The sequence below is a fragment of the Nerophis lumbriciformis genome, linkage group LG31 (genome assembly GCF_033978685.3).
Source record: "Nerophis lumbriciformis linkage group LG31, RoL_Nlum_v2.1, whole genome shotgun sequence".
Classification (NCBI taxonomy): Eukaryota; Metazoa; Chordata; class Actinopteri; order Syngnathiformes; family Syngnathidae; genus Nerophis; species Nerophis lumbriciformis.
Genome location: NC_084578.2, coordinates 25,258,592 through 25,277,432, shown reverse-complemented (window position 1 = coordinate 25,277,432; position 18,841 = coordinate 25,258,592). Strand labels below are relative to the sequence as shown.

Sequence of the window (18,841 nt, the reverse complement as noted above, 5' to 3'; positions counted from 1 at the left end):
TCTCCCAAGACAAACTGGTCCTAGGTGAGGGATCAGACAAAGAGCAGCTCGAAGACCTCTATGAAGAAAACAAGCAAGGAACCCAGATTTCCCTTGCCCGGACGCGGGTCACCGGGGCCCCCCTCTGGAGCCAGGCCCGGAGGTGGGGCACGATGGCGAGCGCCTGGTGGCCGGGCCTGTCCCCATGGGGCCCGGCCGGGCACAGCCCGAAGAGGCAACGTGGGTCCCCCCTCCAATGGGCTCACCACCCATAGCAGGGGTCATAGAGGTCGGGTGCGATGTGAGCTGGGTGGCAGCCAAGGGCAGGGCACTTGGCGGTCCGATCCTCGGCTACAGAAGCTAGCTCTTGGGACGTGGGGGGGAAGGAGCCTGAGCTAGTGCGTGAGGTGGAGAAGTTCCGGCTAGATATAGTCGGACTCACTTCGACGCACAGCAAGGGCTCTGGAACCAGTTCTCTCGAGAGGGGCTGGACTCTCTTCCACTCTGGCGTTGCCGGCAGTGAGAGGCGACGGGCTGGGGTGGCAATTCTTGTTGCCCCCCGGCTCAGAGCCTGTACGTTGGAGTTCAACCCGGTGGACGAGAGGGTAGCTTCCCTCCGCCTTCGGGTGGGGGAACGGGTCCTGACTGTGGTTTGCGCTTACGCGCCAAACCGCAGCTCAGAGTACCCACCCTTTTTGGATTCACTCGAGGGAGTACTTGAGAGTGCTCCCCCGGGTGATTCCCTCGTTCTACTGGGGGACTTCAATGCTCATGTTGGCAGCGACAGTGAAACCTGGAGAGGCGTGATTGGGAAGAATGGCTGCCCGGATCTGAACCCGAGCGGTGTTATGTTATTGGACTTTTGTGCCCGTCACAGATTGTCCATAACGAACACCATGTTCAAACATAAGGGTGTCCATATGTGCACTTGGCACCAGGACACCCTAGGCCGCAGTTCTATGATCGACTTTGTAGTTGTGTCATCGGATTTGCGGCCTCATGTTTTGGACACTCGGGTGAAGAGAGGGGCGGAGCTTTCTACCGATCACCACCTGGTGGTGAGTTGGCTGCGATGGTGGGGGAGGATGCCGGACAGACCTGGCAGGCCCAAACGCATTGTGAGGGTTTGCTGGGAACGTCTGGCAGAGTCTCCTGTCAGAGAGAGTTTCAATTCCCACCTCCGGAAGAACTTTGAACATGTCACGAGGGAGGTGCTGGACATTGAGTCCGAATGGACCATGTTCCGCGCCTCTATTGTCGAGGCGGCTGATTGGAGCTGTGGCCGCAAGGTAGTTGGTGCTTGTCGTGGCGGTAATCCTAGAACCCGTTGGTGGACACCGGCGGTGAGGGATGCCGTCAAGCTGAAGAAGGAGTCCTATCGGGTTCTTTTGGCTCATAGGACTCCTGAGGCAGCGGACAAGTACCGACAGGCCAAGCGGTGTGCGGCTTCAGCGGTCGCAGAGGCAAAAACTCGGACATGGGAGGAGTTCGGTGAGGCCATGGAAAACGACTTCCGGACGGCTTCGAAGCAATTCTGGACCACCATCCGCCGCCTCAGGAAGGGGAAGCAGTGCACTATCAACACCGTGTATGGCGAGGATGGTGTTCTGCTGACCTCGACTGCGGATGTTGTGGATCGGTGGAGGGAATACTTCGAAGACCTCCTCAATCCCACCAACACGTCTTCCTATGAGGAAGCAGTGCCTGGGGAGTCTGTGGTGGGTTCTCCTATTTCTGGGGCTGAGGTTGCTGAGGTAGTTAAAAAGCTCCTCGGTGGCAAGGCCCCGGGGGTGGATGAGATCCGCCCGGAGTTCCTTAAGGCTCTGGATGCTGTGGGGCTGTCTTGGTTGACAAGACTCTGCAGCATCGCGTGGACATCAGGGGCGGTGCCACTGGATTGGCAGACCGGGGTGGTAGTTCCTCTCTTTAAGAAGGGGAACCGGAGGGTGTGTTCTAACTATCGTGGGATCACACTCCTCAGCCTTCCCGGTAAGGTCTATTCAGGTGTACTGGAGAGGAGGCTACGCCGGATAGTCGAACCTCGGATTCAGGAGGAACAGTGTGGTTTTCGTCCTGGTCGTGGAACTGTGGACCAGCTCTATACTCTCCGCAGGGTCCTTGAGGGTGCATGGGAGTTTGCCCAACCAGTCTACATGTGTTTTGTGGACTTGGAGAAGGCATTCGACCGTGTCCCTCGGGAAGTCCTGTGGGGAGTGCTCAGAGAGTACGGGGTATCGGACTGTCTGATTGTGGCAGTCCGCTCCCTGTATGATCAGTGCCAGAGCCTGGTCCGCATTGCCGGTAGTAAGTCGGACACGTTTCCAGTGAGGGTTGGACTCCGCCAAGGCGGCCCTTTGTCACCGATTCTGTTCATAACTTTTATGGACAGAATTTCTAGGCGCAGTCAAGGCGTTGAGGGGATCTGGTTTGGTGGCTGCAGGATTAGGTCTCTGCTTTTTGCAGATGATGTGGTCCTGATGGCTTCATCTGGCCAGGATCTTCAGCTCTCACTGGATCGGTTCGCAGCTGAGTGTGAAGCGACTGGGATGAGAATCAGCACCTCCAAGTCCGAGTCCATGGTTCTCGCCCGGAAAAGGGTGGAGTGCCATCTCCGGGTTGGGGAGGAGATCTTGCCCCAAGTGGAGGAGTTCAAGTACCTCGGAGTCTTGTTCACGAGTGAGGGAAGAGTGGATCGTGAGATCGACAGGCGGATCGGTGCGGCGTCTTCAGTAATGCGGACGCTGTATCGATCCGTTGTGGTGAAGAAGGAGCTGAGCCGGAAGGCAAAGCTCTCAATTTACCGGTCGATCTACGTTCCCATCCTCACCTATGGTCATGAGCTTTGGGTTATGACCGAAAGGACAAGATCACGGGTACAAGCGGCCGAAATGAGTTTCCTCCGCCGGGTGGCGGGGCTCTCCCTTAGAGATAGGGTGAGAAGCTCTGCCATCCGGGGGGAGCTCAAAGTAAAGTCGCTGCTCCTCCACATCGAGAGGAGCCAGATGAGGTGGTTCGGGCATCTGGTTAGGATGCCACCCGAACGCCTCCCTAGGGAGGTGTTTAGGGCACGTCCGACCGGTAGGAGGCCGCGGGGAAGACCCAGGACACGTTGGGAAGACTATGTCTCTCGGCTGGCCTGGGAACGCCTCGGGGTCCCACAGGAAGAGCTGGACGAAGTGGCTGGGGAGAGGGAAGTCTGGGCTTCCCTGCTTAGGCTGCTGCCCCCGCGACCCGACCTCGGATAAGCGGAAGAAGATGGATGGATGGATGGATGGAACATTGATTTAAATTGTCAGGAAAGAAGAGGAAGGAATTCAAAAGGTAAAAAGGTATGTGTTTAAAAATCCTAAAATCATTTTTAAGGTTGTATTTTTTCTCTAAAATTGTCTTTCTGAAAGTTATAAGAAGCAAAGTAAAAAAATAAATGAATTCATTTAAACAAGTGAAGACCAAGTCTTTAAAATATTTCCTTGGATTTTCAAATTCTATTTGAGTTTTGTCTCTCTTAGAATTAAAGGGGAACATTATCACAATTTCAGAAGGGTTAAAACCATTACAAATCAGTTCCCAGTGGCTTATTTTATTTTTCGAAGTTTTTTTCAAAATTTTACCCATCACGCAATATCCCTAAAAAAAGCTTCAAAGTGCCTGATTTTAACCATCGTTATATACACCCGTCCATTTTCCTGTGACGTCACACAGTGATGCCAATACAAACAAACATGGCGGATAGAACAGCAAGTTATAGCGACATTAGCTTGGATTCAGACTCGGATTTTAGCGGCTTAAGCGATTCAACAGATTAGGCATGTATTGAAACGGATGGTTGTAGTGTGGAGGCAGGTAGCGAAAACAAAATTGAAGACGAAACTGAAGCTATTGAGCCATATCGGTTTAAACCGTATGCAAGCAAAACTGACGAAAACGACACGACAGCCAGCGACACGGGAGAAAGCGAGGACGAATTCGGCGATCGCCTTCTAACCAACGATTGGTATGTGTTTGTTTGGCATTAAAGGAAACTAACAACTATGAACTAGGTTTACAGCATATGAAATACATTTGGCAACAACATGCACTTTGAGAGTGCAGACAGCCCAGTTTTCATCAATTAATATATTCTGTAGACATACCCTCATCCGCTCTCTTTTCCTGGGGGTCTGGCGGCAGATTTCTTTGACTTTATCGTTGGAAATGCATCTGCTTTGAGTGTCGCAGGATATCCACACATTCTTGCCATCTCTGTCGTAGCATAGCTTTCGTCGGTAAAGTGTGCGGAACGAACGTCCAATTTCTTGCCACTTTCGCATCTTTGGGCCACTGGTGCAACTTGAATCCGTCCCTGTTCGTGTTGTTACACCCTCCGACAACACACCGACGAGGCATGATGTCTCCAAGGTACGGAAAACAGTCGAAAAAACGGAAAATAACAGAGCTGATTTGACTCGGTGTTTGAGAAAATGGCGGATTGCTTCCCGATGTGACGTCACAACGTGACGTCATCGCTCCGAGAGCGAATATTAGAAAGGCGTTTAATTCGCCAAAATTCACCCATTTAGAGTTCGGAAATCGGTTAATAAAATATATGGTCTTTTTTCTGCAACATCAAGGTATATATTGACGCTTACATAGCTCTGGTGATAATGTTCCCCTTTAAAAATGTCGAGCAAAGCGAGACCAACTTGCTAGTAAATAAATACAATTTAAAAAATAGAGGCAGCTCAGTGGTAAGTGCTGCTATTTGAGCTATTTTTAGAACAGGCCAGCGGGTGACTCGTCTGGTCCTTACGGGCGACCTGGTGCCCGTGGGCACCGCGTTGGTGACCCCTGATGTAAAGTTTCTTGTTAAAAATATAAATTCCTTGCTCATTTTGCAAGGCTGACCTTGTTTTTATGGCAGCACATCTGTGCATTTAAAGCGGAGCATTTAAAGCGGAGACAAGGAGTGGTGGATAACAAGTGAGAGTATTTAAATCTTTTTGGCGGTTGTGCATAAGCTGTTTTGTGACTGGATCGAGATGGAAGGGAATAGTGACGGGATGTATGAGGACGGTATGGACATGGATAGGACTAGAGGGGAGAGAGGAAAGAAGGGGAGTGGAGGGCATGAAGGAAAATCGAGTGCTAAAAGAGTACACGAAGAAGATGAAGAAGTAGAAAAGAGGAAAAAGACTATGGAAGATAATTACAGGATCATATATACATTTAAATTAGGTCAAGACATGAATGACATAAGTTTGATGACACTGGTTAAGGGGTTAAAGAAAGACATCGGAGAGGTGGAGATAGCGAAGGTGCTTAGGGACGGACGACTTTTGATTAAATGCAAAAGTGGAGAGCAAAAGAGTAAAGCAATGCGGTTGCAAAAACTGTGCAACAAGATAATAAAGGAAACAATGGAAGTGGGAGAACGAAAGGGGGCAAGAGGAGTAGTGACAGGAATCCCAAGAGGTAAAAATTTAGAAAAATTGAAAAGACAAATAAAGGGGGTACTGTCAAGATGATGACAAGAATGATGGCATTTAGAAATGGAGAAAAGACGGAGAGCGAATCTGTATTAGTACAATTTGTCTAGGAAGTCCTCCCACAAAGAATTATGATTGGGTCTTTAAGCTTTTACGTTAGAGCTTACGTTCCACCCCCAGTACGTTGTTTTAAGTGCCAACGCTATGGGCACATAGCCAGTGTGTGCCATGATAAGATGAGATGTGGAAGGTGTGGAGGGGAGCATGAATATGGGCAATGTGGAGATAAAGAACTGGTCAAGTGTTGTAACTGTGGCGGGAATCACACAGCAGCGTATGGGGGATGTGTCATTAGGAAACAAGCAACAGATGTACAGCAAATCAGAGTAGAAAGAAATATTACATATGCAGAGGCAGTTAAAGTAAGAAATCAAGAAAGTGCAGAACAACATAGAAGAGAGAATAGTTCAGAAGACTTAGAGTTAGACCTAGACTTCCTTTTTATTGTCATTCAAATTTGAACTTTACAGCACAGATAAGAACGAAATTTCGTTACATAAGCTCATGGTACTGCAGGATAAAAAAGCAATAAGGTGCATATATAAATAAATAAATATATATAAATATAAATAATATATAAATATATATATAAAATAAATAAATATATAAATATATATAAATAAATAAATAGATTACTGTACAGATAAATATATTGCACTTTTTCACATGCGTCCACGTTTATGGATGTATGTTATATTGTCTTTTTTATTCCAGCGAGTTAATCCATTTTGGGGGGAGTTGAGGGGATAATTTAATTATGATGTGTTCAAGAGTCTTACGGCCTGAGGGAAGAAGCTGTTACAGAACCTGGAGGTTCTGCTTCGGAGGCTGCGGAATCTCTTTCTAGAGTCCAGCAGTGAAAACAGTCCTTGGTGGGGGTGGGAGGAGTCTTTGCAGATTTTCTGAGCCCTGGTCAGGCAGCGGCTTTTTGCGATCTCCTGGATAGGAGGAAGAGGAGTCCTGATGATCTTTTCCGCCGTCCTCACCACTCTCTGGAGAGACTTCCAGTCTGAGGCATTGCAGCCTCCAGTCCAGACAGAGAAGCTGTTGGTCAGCAGGCTCTCTATAGTGCCTCTGTAGAATGTGGTGAGAATGGGGGGAGGGAGCTGGGCTCTTTTCATCCGACGAACAAGACAGAAGTGACAATAGTTCAAGTAATAAAAAACAAGAGGCAGAAAAATACAGGACTTTCCATGGACAAGCTAGTTGTGTTCCTGGCATATATAATAAACTGCACAGAACAGGCAAGAAATAAGACTGATAAGATCAAAATAATTGTCAAAGCAGCAGCAAAGTTCTTAAATTTAAAAGAACTATCTTCGGAACAGGTGCAAGGTGAACTCCAGAGAGTAGACGAGACAGAGTCCTGTTACCACAATCCAACGCCATGTTAATTGTTCAGTGGAATGCCGGAAGTTTAATAGCAAACGGACAGGAACTAAAGGGATTTATTAATAATATGAAAAAGTACCGGCATGACATTAAAGGAAGTGGATATAAATCAAGATATTGAACAACTGAATACAGATATTACAAAGTGCATAATGGAAGCAGCCAAAAAGAGCATACCAAGAGGTAGTATAGGGAAAAGAAGGAAGATAGTGCTGTGGTGGACACAAGCGAGCACAGACGCAATAAAAGAACGGAATAGAGCATTTAGAATATTGAGAAGAACACATAATTTCCAAGATATGATCCAATATAAAAGGCACCAAGCTAAAGTAAGGTACGTTATTAAAAAGACAAGAAAACACTATTGGAGAACGTTTTGTGAATCATTAAATAGAACTACTCGTTTAGGCCAAGTGTGGGGAATGATCAAGAAAATGTCAGGGATCAGAAATCATGTGATGAAAGATGGGACACGGTGTGTGGGAGAAAATAAAGAAAAAGCAGAACTTTTAGCGAAAACATTTGTTAAAGTGCACAGTAATGATAATTTGAGAAATGTAGAAAAAAAAAAAGAGAGAAGAAACAATTAGTTTAAATTTTGGGGAAATGATGGAAGACAACGATAATAGTTTAACCAACACTATAGATATGACATTTTCTTTGAATGAAATGGTTCGAATATATATTGAAAAAGGTTAAAAATACAACACCAGGAAAAGACCAGGTGAGTTATCAGATGATCAAAAACTTAAGTAGCATTGGCAAAGAAGTGGTCTTGAAATTATATAATAGGATATATGAAGAAGGAAAATTACCAGCGGAGTGGAAAGAAGCTGTAATAATTCCAAAATGCAAACGAGGGAAAGACCCGGAAGAGGCAGGTAATTATAGGCCGATAGCATAGACCTCAAATTTGGGCAAAGTAATGGAAAAAATGATTAATGAAAGACTAGTATATTATTTAGAGTCAAAAGGAATAATAAAAACCTACCAAAGTGTATTTCGCAAAGCAAGAAACACAAACAACCCAGAAGTGCAGCTGGAAGAGGAAATTAGAAAGGGACAAATAAATAAAGAAAGTATAATTGCAGTATTTTTTGATATAGAGAAAGCGTATGATATGTTGTGGAAACAGGGGTTGCTGATAAAACTAAATAAAATTGGGATTAGAGGGAAAATGTATAGATGGATAAAAGACTTCTTAACAAGTAGAACAATATTAGTAAAAATAGAGAATGAATAGTCATGCCATCTCCGGGTTGGGGAGGAGACCCTGCCCCAAGTGGAGGAGTTCAAGTACCTTGGAGTCTTGTTCACGAGTGAGGGAAGAGTGGATCGTGAGATCGACAGGCGGATCGGTGCGGCATCTTCAGTAATGCGGACGCTGTATCGATCCGTTGTGGTGAAGAAGGAGCTGAGTCGGAAGGCAAAGCTCTCAATTTAACTGTCGATCTACGTTCCCATCCTCACCTATGGTCATGAGCTTTGGGTTTTGACCGAAAGGACAAGATCACGGGTACAAGCGGCCGAAATCAGTTTCCTCCACCGGGTGGCAGGGCTCTCCCTTAGAGATAGGGTGAGAAGCTCTGCCATCCGGGGGGAGCTCAAAGTAAAGCCGCTGCTCCTCCACATCGAGAGGAGATGAGGTGGTTCGGGCATCTGGTCAGGATGCCACCCGATCGCCTCCCTCGGGAGGTGTTTAGGGCACGTCCGACCGGTAGGAGGCCACGGGGAAGACCCAGGACACGTTGGGAAGACTATGTCTCCCGGCTGGCCTGGGAACGCCTCGGGATCCCCCGGGAGGAGCTGGACGAAGTGGCTGGGGAGAGGGAAGTCTGGGCTTCCCTGCTTAGGCTGCTGCCCCCGCGACCCGACCTCGGATAAGCGGAAGAAGATGGATGGATGGATGGAGAATGAATATAGCAGAGTATATGAAGTGGAAAATGGGACCCCGCAAGGGAGTATAATAAGTCCAGTATTATTTTCAATAATGATAAATTAAGTTTTTAGTGAAGTGGAAGGGTTAGTGGATGTGGCACTGTTTGCTGATGATGGAGTGATGTGGAAGAGAGGTAGAAATACTAATCATATACTGTAGAAAAGAAGATTCAAAAAGCGGTAAATAATGTCAAGAATGGGGAACAGCTTGGTGTTTAAGATTCTCTGTTGGAAAGACAAAAGTCATACATTTTACAAAGAGGAAAGTACAAATCAAGCTCCAAATTAAACTCTATGGAGAAAATATAGAAGAGGTACAAGTATTTAAATATTTGGGTATATGGTTTGATAAAAATATTAACTGGTCAACCCACATCAGCAAAATAGTGGAGAAAAGTAAAAAGGTGTTAAATATAATGAGGGCTTTGAGGGGTAACACTTTAATTCGATCTGTTATTGATTATGGATGCATCATTTATCAATCTGCTTCAAAAACATTACTTGGGGAAATAGACAGTATCCAATCACAGGCTTTAAGGTTATGTTATGGAGCTACAAAATCCACCCCAGTGGCAGCATTACAAGTAGAAATGAATGAAAAACCTTTAGACATGAGAAGAGATCAACTGTCAGCTGTTTATTGGGCAAACTTAAAAGGGTCCATGCAAGGACATCCAACCCATCAAGTGCTACTAAACTGCCAAGAAAAAGAGAAGAAAAAGACGAATAGTTTCGGATGGATAATCGGAGACAAAGCTCAAATTGATAATATTAAAGTTAGCCCCACAGTACCAATCCCTGCAATACCACCATGGATGTATGAAAACCCAAATGTAAACATGCAATTACTAAAGAATAGAAATTTAAATAGTTAACAGATAGAACAATAGATTGAGGAAACGTTTTAGACAACATCATGGTGTACACAGATGCATCAAAAACTATAAATAATAAGGTAGAAGCAGCAGCAGTTATCCAACAAGGAAACATAGCATTAAATAAAATAATTTGTGATAAGTTATCTGTTTTTATGGGAGAGTTGGTAGCAATTTATATGGCAGTTCATTGGATAGAGGAAAATATAGCAAGAAAAGCAGTCGTGTGCTCAGACTCCAGCAGTGCATTGATTAGCATAAAAATCATCGCATCAGAAACAAGACAAGATTTAGTATATGAAATAGTTCAGGCAGTCTACAGAATAAATGAAGCGGGAGGTGTGGTAACATTTCTCTGGGTTCCTGCTCATGTAGGAGTTGAGGGGAACGAATTAGCTGATAAGTACGCAAAACAAGCAACCACTAAAACAGAAGTAAAGATGGAGATTAAGCACAGTAAAGAAGAAGTGAAGAACATAATTAAGATAGAACACAATAAAAAGTGGCAGGATAATTGGAATAAGGAAACAAAAAGGTAGGGAGTATTACAAAGTCCAGAGGAGAGTAGGTGTAATGAGAGGAGGAATAGAAATAGGAAGGAAGAATACATTATTACTAGAATGAGATTAGGACATACATATCTAAATAGTTCATTAAAATTGATAGGGAAACATACTACAGGACTGTTTGATTCTTGCCAACAGATAGAAAGTGTAGGACATGTTTTAATACATTGTAGGAAATATAATAGAGAAAGGGAAATACTGGAAAGTAAGTTAGCGAAAGAGAATATTAGGTTAGCAGTGGAAGATATATTAGGATTGCACTCAGAACACATAGGTTATAAAGCAATATCATACTTGCCAACCCTCCCGGATTTTCCGGGAGACTCCCGAAATTCAGCGCCTCTACCGAAAACCTCCCGGGACAAATTTCCCCCCGAAAATCTCCCGAAATTCAGGCGGAGCTGGAGGCCACGCACCCTCCAGCTCCATGCGGACCTGAGTGAGGACAGCCTGTTTTCACGTCCGCTTTCCCACAATATAAACAGCGTGTCTGCCCAATCACGTTATAACTGTGAAATGATTGAGAGCGAGTTTTTGCTTTCTTATGTGGGTTTATTGTTAGGCAGTTTCATTAACGTCCTCCCAGCGCGGTAACAACACACAACAACAGCAGTCACGTTTTCGTCTACCGTAAAGCAGTTCGTCTGCCGTAAACAGCAATGTTGTGACACTCTTAAACAGGACAATACTGCCATCTACTGTACATGCATATGTGACAATAACATCTACGGCTTTTAGAGAGTGCAGTGCACAACTGCGCACGCAACAAGGAGACGAAGCAGAAGAATGAGGAAGATACAACCGTGGTGACGCCGACGACGAGTAAGATGAAGAAATATGCTTGTAAGTTCCAAGCCGCAGCTGCGATTGGACCTGGATAGCCTCCGGGAAGAAGTAGTGGACTACCAAGTGCTTGGCAGTGAAGATCTTCCTCAGGAAGCAAAGATTGACCGGTTTTGGGCCATGCTAGGGAGAGGTGGAAGATTCCAGACTTTAGTGCATTTGATGAAAGCACTTTTGTGCGTGCCACACAGCAATGCATCATCAGAGAGGGTGTTCAGCATGATTAGAAAAATGGTGACAGAGAATAGAACAAGAATGGACAATTTAACCCTTAACTCAACAATGAGTGTTATGTGTGTGTATATGTGTAAATAAATGAACATTGAAATTCAAGTATTTCTTTTATATATATATATATATATATATATATATATATATATATATATATATATATATATATATATATATATATATATATATATATAATAAAATAAATATATATACATAGCTAGAATTCACTGAAAGTCAAGTATTTCTTATATATATATATATATATATATATATATATATATATATATATATATATATATATATGAAATACTTGACTTGGTGAATTCTAGCTGTAAATATACTCCTCCCCTCTTAACCACGCCCCAAACCACGCGAAAAACAACTTAAACTATTATTTTAGACAAAGTCAGCCAAACTTTGTTTACATTAATACACACACACACACACACACACACACACACACACACACACACACACACACACACACACACACACACACACACACACACACACACACACACACACACACACACACACACACACACACACACACAGACAGCCAACATTTTAATAATTGACCAAATATAGAGTTCCACACACTGAGTCTATTAGAGTGCTGAAACTGCCAAGAGTTAATCAATAGTCAATATATCAGTGTGCAGCTTTTTAAACATCACAAAAGGATTTTCTTTTTGAGGAAGTTAGATTTTCTGTTTTGTTGTTTGTTTTCATTGCTGCTATTTTAACAGTTTTTTAATACATAAACAAGGTTAATTGTTTATTTTTTTTATTTTTTTAGCAATTTGCCTTTCCTTTCTTTGACATGGACATTTTATTAGTAATTTTTACTTTTGTAACAGCTGAATGAGCAGCATAGTTTCAGTATAAATGAATATTTATGAACTAATTAGTCATCTTTGTTGTTAGATGGAAAAATTACAGCCATTAAATATGTGTACGCTTTATTATCTGATTAGTCAACTAATCGTTAAGATAATCGTTGACTAATCGACTATCAAAATAATCGTTTGTTGCAGCCCTAACCTAGAACCTTTTTGGAGTCGGGCTATGCTGTCTAACGCTGATTGGTTGAACACAGTTGAAGGTGTTCCCAAAACCTATTTTTCAAACACAGCACTGCCATTTACAGGGATTGTGAATTGTTTGCTATAATTGATTGGAAAATGTGCAATTTGAGCCATTTTACTTTGATTTTAGTACTTTGGAGTACGCTGGGGACTTTTTTTTTCCTTTTTAAGAACAAATGTTGTTCTATTTTTGGCTATAGCTTTGGTTGTGTTACTTGAATGATTTTGTTTCCTAAGAGAGGTTTTTTCATGTTCAATTTCAATATTTTTATTTCAAATTATTTCATATATCTACAATACATTGGGAATAATTTCAGCCTCGTTAAGTGTTGCCAGAATGAAAAGGTCCTCAGGGATTTAATATTGTATATAGAATAGGGATGTGAATCTTACAACTCATGATTCCTCATTTCCTAAAAACTGCTTTTTAAAAATTTATTTTTAAATTGTTATAAATGATTTAGAATTCAAATAAGAATCGCGACTTGTATGTTAATCACTTTTTTTCAGCATATCACGTAAAAAATGTTTGGAGTCTTACTTTTTCTAATTCTTTTGCTCAAATCTCTTAATCAACTCCCTTTAGTCTTGAATAAAAAAGCAAGCAGGTCATGTTTTTATTTGAATTTTAAAAATGTATATGAATTCTTTGCATTTTTTTCAAAATAAGAAAAAACTGACATAGTCTGTTCAAATGGGCATCAAAAAGGGTTAAAATAAAAAAGAAAACATGACATGACTATTATTTTTTTATTTAGGACTGAAGCTGATTGAAAAATTTGCGCAAAAAAGTAAAAACAATATATATATATATATATATATATATATATATATATATATATATGTATATATGTATATTATTTTTACTTTTTTGCGCAAATATTTCTATATATATATATATATATATATATATATATATATATATATATATTGTATATATATTGTATATATATATATATATATATATATATATATATATATATATATATATATATATATATATATATATAATTTGTACTTTTTTGCAAAAATCTTTCAATCAGCTTCAGTCCTAAATGAAAAAAATAATAGACATGTCATGTTTTATTTTTTATTTTAACCCTTTTTATTGCCCATTTGAACAGACTATGTCAGTTTTTTCTTAATTTTACACTTTTAACTCACTGAGGACTTTTTCACTGTGGGACTAATTAACTGGTCTATAAGCATGAACTGATGAAGCCTACTTGAATGAGAGGCAAAACGTCTTCGAAAAACAAACCGAACAGTCCAGTTGCAAACGATTGAATGCCCTGAGAAGACTAATTAACTGCAATCAAGTGATGTATGCCCCAGTGCAGACCTGGGCAAAATACGGCTTGTGGGCCGCATACATTTTTACAAAAACATACTGCGGAAAAACAATATCATATCAGTGATTTTCAATCAGATTTTCTGTATTTATTTTACCCCTGGCGTTCATATTTTGCCTTGGTTTTTGCATTTTTGGTGCGTTTTGCTTGGTTGTAAAATATGTTGATTGAGGAGGTGGTCTGGGTATTAAAAGAAGAGCAACGTTCATATGTTGTTAATATTCAGTGTTTTATCATTCATAGTTAATATTTTAAATTCCACATTCTTAATTTTTATGTGCATTCTGGGTGTCTCATTCAGTAAAGAAATGTAAAATTCCATTCCCGTTTATTGAGGTGGTCCGTTGTTGGCATTTTATCTGAAGTTATTGTGAGTTTTTGATATTAGTGTTCCTGAAAAAAGGGGCCCAAGCACACATAATGTAGAGCAGAGTTTTACAGGTAAATTAAAATGCTTGTACAGCGCATTCGGAAAGATTTCACAGCGCTTCATTGTTATAGCCTTATTCCAAAATGGAATACATTCATTTTTGTGCTCAAGGTTCTTAACACAATACCCTTTTATGACAATGTGAAAAAGAATTTATATTTTTATTTTTATTTATTTTTTTGACATTTTTGCAAATGTAATAAAAATAACAAAAACTATGGTTATGGTTAGGTTTATTTCCAGCGTGCATACAATTACAACATGGTACATCACAATTAAGAACGCGTTCTTCTTATTATTCACAGCCTTTGCCATGATGCTCAAAAGTGAGCTGTATCCTTGAGATGTTCCTACAGCAGTCCTATTCAACTGGCGGCCTGCGGGCCACATTAGGCCCGCCGAACATCACCCAAATAGGCTTGATGAAACCATTAAAACTAGGGTTGATCATGTAGGCAGTACTGTCGCCACCCCACAGGGGGCAACAGCAAGTAAGTGAAGAAGAAGAAGAAGTGAAGAAGCAGTGGAGTGAGTAGATGAAGACTACTCATTCAACCCTGGGAAAAAAATCTAAATAAATTGCAAAAATCGGACTTTTAACAACAACTGGACAACAAAGTATGAACGTTCTACCCCAAGCAAGTGCTCGAGTCATTCTATTCTGGCGGACCTTTTAAACGACGGATATATTGATCCAGACAAGCAGCAACAATGGTAGAAATCCCAGCATGTAAGCTTCTTTACGAAACTTGGTCAAACATTTGTAAGTAGATATAATTTGTGCATAAATATATTTTGTTTGTTTTGTATTGAAATTGCTGACTTTGATATATTTTTTATTCATGGTCGTGTTGTTTTTTGTCTGAGAGTAAAGTTCAAACTTCATTTAATACATCTAGTATTAAATTTGACCAGTAGAGGGCAACAACGCTAATAGTGATAAGTCACATGCAGTGCTTGATGTGTGAATGATTTGTAATTTCTATGAACGGGACAAGCGGTAGAAAATGTATGGATGGATGGATGGATATGTGTAAACCTTTGTAGTTTATTGTGTGAATATATTAACAGTAAACCTTGTGTTTTAGTTAATGTAAAATACACAATAGACGTTGTACTTTTATGTTTATTTTATGTTTATATTTTCAGTCTTGTAAACCTAAATGAAGGAAGAAGTTACGTAAATAAAACTAAGGAAGGAAAATAATTCAAAATAAGGAACATCAATCCTCACTAAAAACTGGAGCTACTTTTTCTTAATACTGTTAACTAGCTGCACGCGCTGGAAACGAGTCGCGAGGGCAGAATAATGAATTTATTGACAGTGCAGTGTAAAAGCCGATGTGTTTACTTTGCGAATAAGCAGACACAGTCCTAAAGAAATATAACCTGTGGAGGCACTTTCTGACGAAACATCCACATTTCGATGTCCGGCCCCTGAGCCCTTGGGCTCTTGAAACTGCGGCCCTCTTCATTATGTAGTTGAATAGCAATTAAAATCCACCTGTGTTAAAGTCAGTTGGTTGGACATGATTTGGAAAGACACACACCTGTCTATACATAAGGTTCCACATTTGACAAGCATAGCAGAAAACAAACCAATAATGAAGTCAAAGGAATTATCTGTCACCCGAGACAGGATTGTCCCGGGACACCAATCTGGGGAAGGGTACAAAAAAACATCTGCTGCCTTGAAGGTACCAATGAGCAGAGTGGCCTCCATCATCCGTAAATAAAATAAGTTTGGAACCACCAGGACTCTTCCTTGAGCTGACCGGCCGTCTTAACTGGGCGATCAGGGGAAAAGTGCCCTAGTCAGAGTGGTGACCAAGTACCCGATGCTCACTCTGTCAGAGCTACAACAGTCCTCTGTGGAGAGAGGAGAACCTTACAGAGGGACAAACATCACTGCAGCAACTCAGCAATCAAGCCTGTATGCTATAGTGGCCAGACGTAAGCCATTTCTTTGTAAAAGTTTGCCAAAATACTCTCAGACCATGAGAAACAACATTTTCTGATCTTTGGCATGAATGCCAGGCATCATGTTTGGAGAAAACCAGGCAAAAACCATCACTACAGTGAAGCATGGTGGTGGCAGCATCATGCTGTAGGGATGTTTTTCAGTGGCAGGAACTGGGAGACTATTCAGAATAGGGGCAAAGATGAATGTAGCAATGTACAGAGACATTCTGGATGAAAACCATTTTTCAGCAGGACAACGACCCAAAGTACACAGCCATGATATCAAAGGAATGGTTTCAGGACAACTCTGTAATGTCCTTGAGTGGCCCAGCTATAGCCCAGGCTTGAATCTGATTGAACATCTCTTGAGAGATCTGAAAATGGCTGTGCACTAGAGATGCGCGGATAGGCAATTATTTCATCCGCAACCGCATCAGAAAGTCATCAACCATCCGCCATCCACCCGATGTAACATTTGATCAGAACCGCACGCGCCCGCACCCGCCCGTTGTTATATATCTAATATAGACGATGCAAGGCATTAGTGAGGTTATAAAGCTTTTGCCTGTTAAAGAAAGGAGACTGATCCAATGCAGCACAGACATTCGCGTGCCACGCTGTCACGACCCAGACGCACACCAGTGCGCAATCATATGGGAGCCGCGCTGAGCGCACCTCCAAGCGCATCTCGCTGCCGGCGACGGCCGGGTATGGGCCCGACGCTCCAGCGCCATCCATTTTCAGGGCTAGTTGATTCGGCAGGTGGGTTGTTACACACTCCTTAGCGGGTTCCGACTTCCATGGCCACCGTCCTGCTGTCTATATCAACCAGGGTGAGCCCCACCCCTTTCGTGAGCGCACTGCGCGCGGAGTGACCCCTGTTACGCGCCCCCGGCAACAGGGGTGGCGGGCAGGTAAGCTGCGCGGGCGGAGCGCGCGGAGTGACCCCTGTTACGAGCCCCCGGCCACGGGGGTGGCGGGCAGGTAAGCTGCTTACCTGCTGCGCGTGACGCCGGCCGCGGCGAAGGCGGACAAGGCGGGGTGTCGGTGCGGTGGGCGCGGTGGTGACCCTGGACGTGCGTCGGGCCCTTCTCGCGGATCGCCTCAGCTACGGCTCCCGGTGGGGCCCTCTCGGGGGAAGGGGCCTCGGTCCCGGACCCCGGCGAGGCGTCCCTTCTCCGCTCCGTAAAAGTGTCCATCTTTTTTTTTTTTTTTCTTCTGTTGTGGCATATGCAGCAGGTGCCTGCTCGTTTTTCGTATGTGGGTAACAACATTTAACTATGTATATATATTTCCCAATTGGTTTAACTGCCACCCGCCTGAATCTATTTAAAATCTAATTTTTTTTTATTTCAACCGCCCGACCCGACCCGACCCGCGGATAAAATCTAATTTTTTTAAATTTCATCCGCCCGATCCGCGGATAATCCGCGGACTCCGCGGTTGTGCCCGCAAACCGCGCATCTCTACTGTGCACCGACGCTTCCCATCCAACCTGATGGAGCTTAAGAGGCATACTTGCCAACCCTCCCGAATTTTCCGGGAGACTCCTGAATTTCAGTGCCTCTCCCGAAAATCTCCCGGGACAACCATTCTCCCGAATTTCTCCCGATTTCCAGCCGGACTTAAGGCACGCCCCCTCCAGGTCCATGCGGACCTGAGTGAGGACAGCCTGTCGTCACGTCACCAAAAAGTAACCACAGAACACTATAGTGTTCTGTGGTTACTTTTTGGTTGGCCAACGGTTTACGTTGTATTGCGCACCCTGACGGCAAGTGTGGGAGTCGGTTCTGAAGTATGAAGTAAAGAGACGTAACTTCGTCAACTCGCCTGGTTATTGACTCCAACCCAGAATATTACACTGCCCATACCTATGCTCCTCAAAGGCTGTGCTACTGGCTGCAAAGCATTGCACTTTCAAATACAACAATGAGTAGAGAGGAGTGTTATGTTTGTATATGTGTAAATAAATGAACGCTGAAATTCAAGTATTTATTTTATTTATATGTGTATATATATATATATATATATATATATAATAAAATACATATATATATATATATATATATATATATATATATATATATATATATATATATATATATATATATATATATATATATATATATATATATAGCTAGAATTCACTGAAAGTCAAGTATTTATTTTATTTATATACATATATATATATATATATATATATATATATATATATAAGAAATATTTGAATTTCAGTGAATTCTTGCCCATTTGGAGGTCTCAAGGTTGGCAAGTATGTTAAGAGGTGCTGCATAGAGGCATGGGCAAAATTGCACAAAGATAGGTGTGCAACGCTTCTGGCAACGCATTCAAAAAGACTTGAGGCTGTAATTGCTGACAAAGTTGCATCAACAAAGTATTTAGCAAAGACTGTGAATACTTTATGTACATGTGATTTCTTATTTTTTTTATTTATTTTGGATACATTTCAAAAAGCTCCAAAAAAAAAAAAAAATCATGTTGTTATTATGGGGTATTTTGTGTAGAATTTTAAGGACAAAAATTAATTTATTCCATGGATGAGGCTGTAGCAAGTGAAGCGTTGTGAATACTTTATGAATGCACTGTAGTTATTTTGTAGCGGAGGATCGTCACATGATTCAGTGAGACTGTCTTCCACA

The 18,841-nt window shown here is 42.2% G+C and overlaps 1 protein-coding gene across 1 annotated transcript in view; it reads left to right on the top strand.

Moving 5' to 3' along the window:
• The window catches only part of LOC133574259 (inactive dipeptidyl peptidase 10-like), a 389,479-nt gene that overhangs the window by 57,510 nt on the left and 313,128 nt on the right, over positions 1-18,841 (top strand). The window lies entirely within an intron of this gene.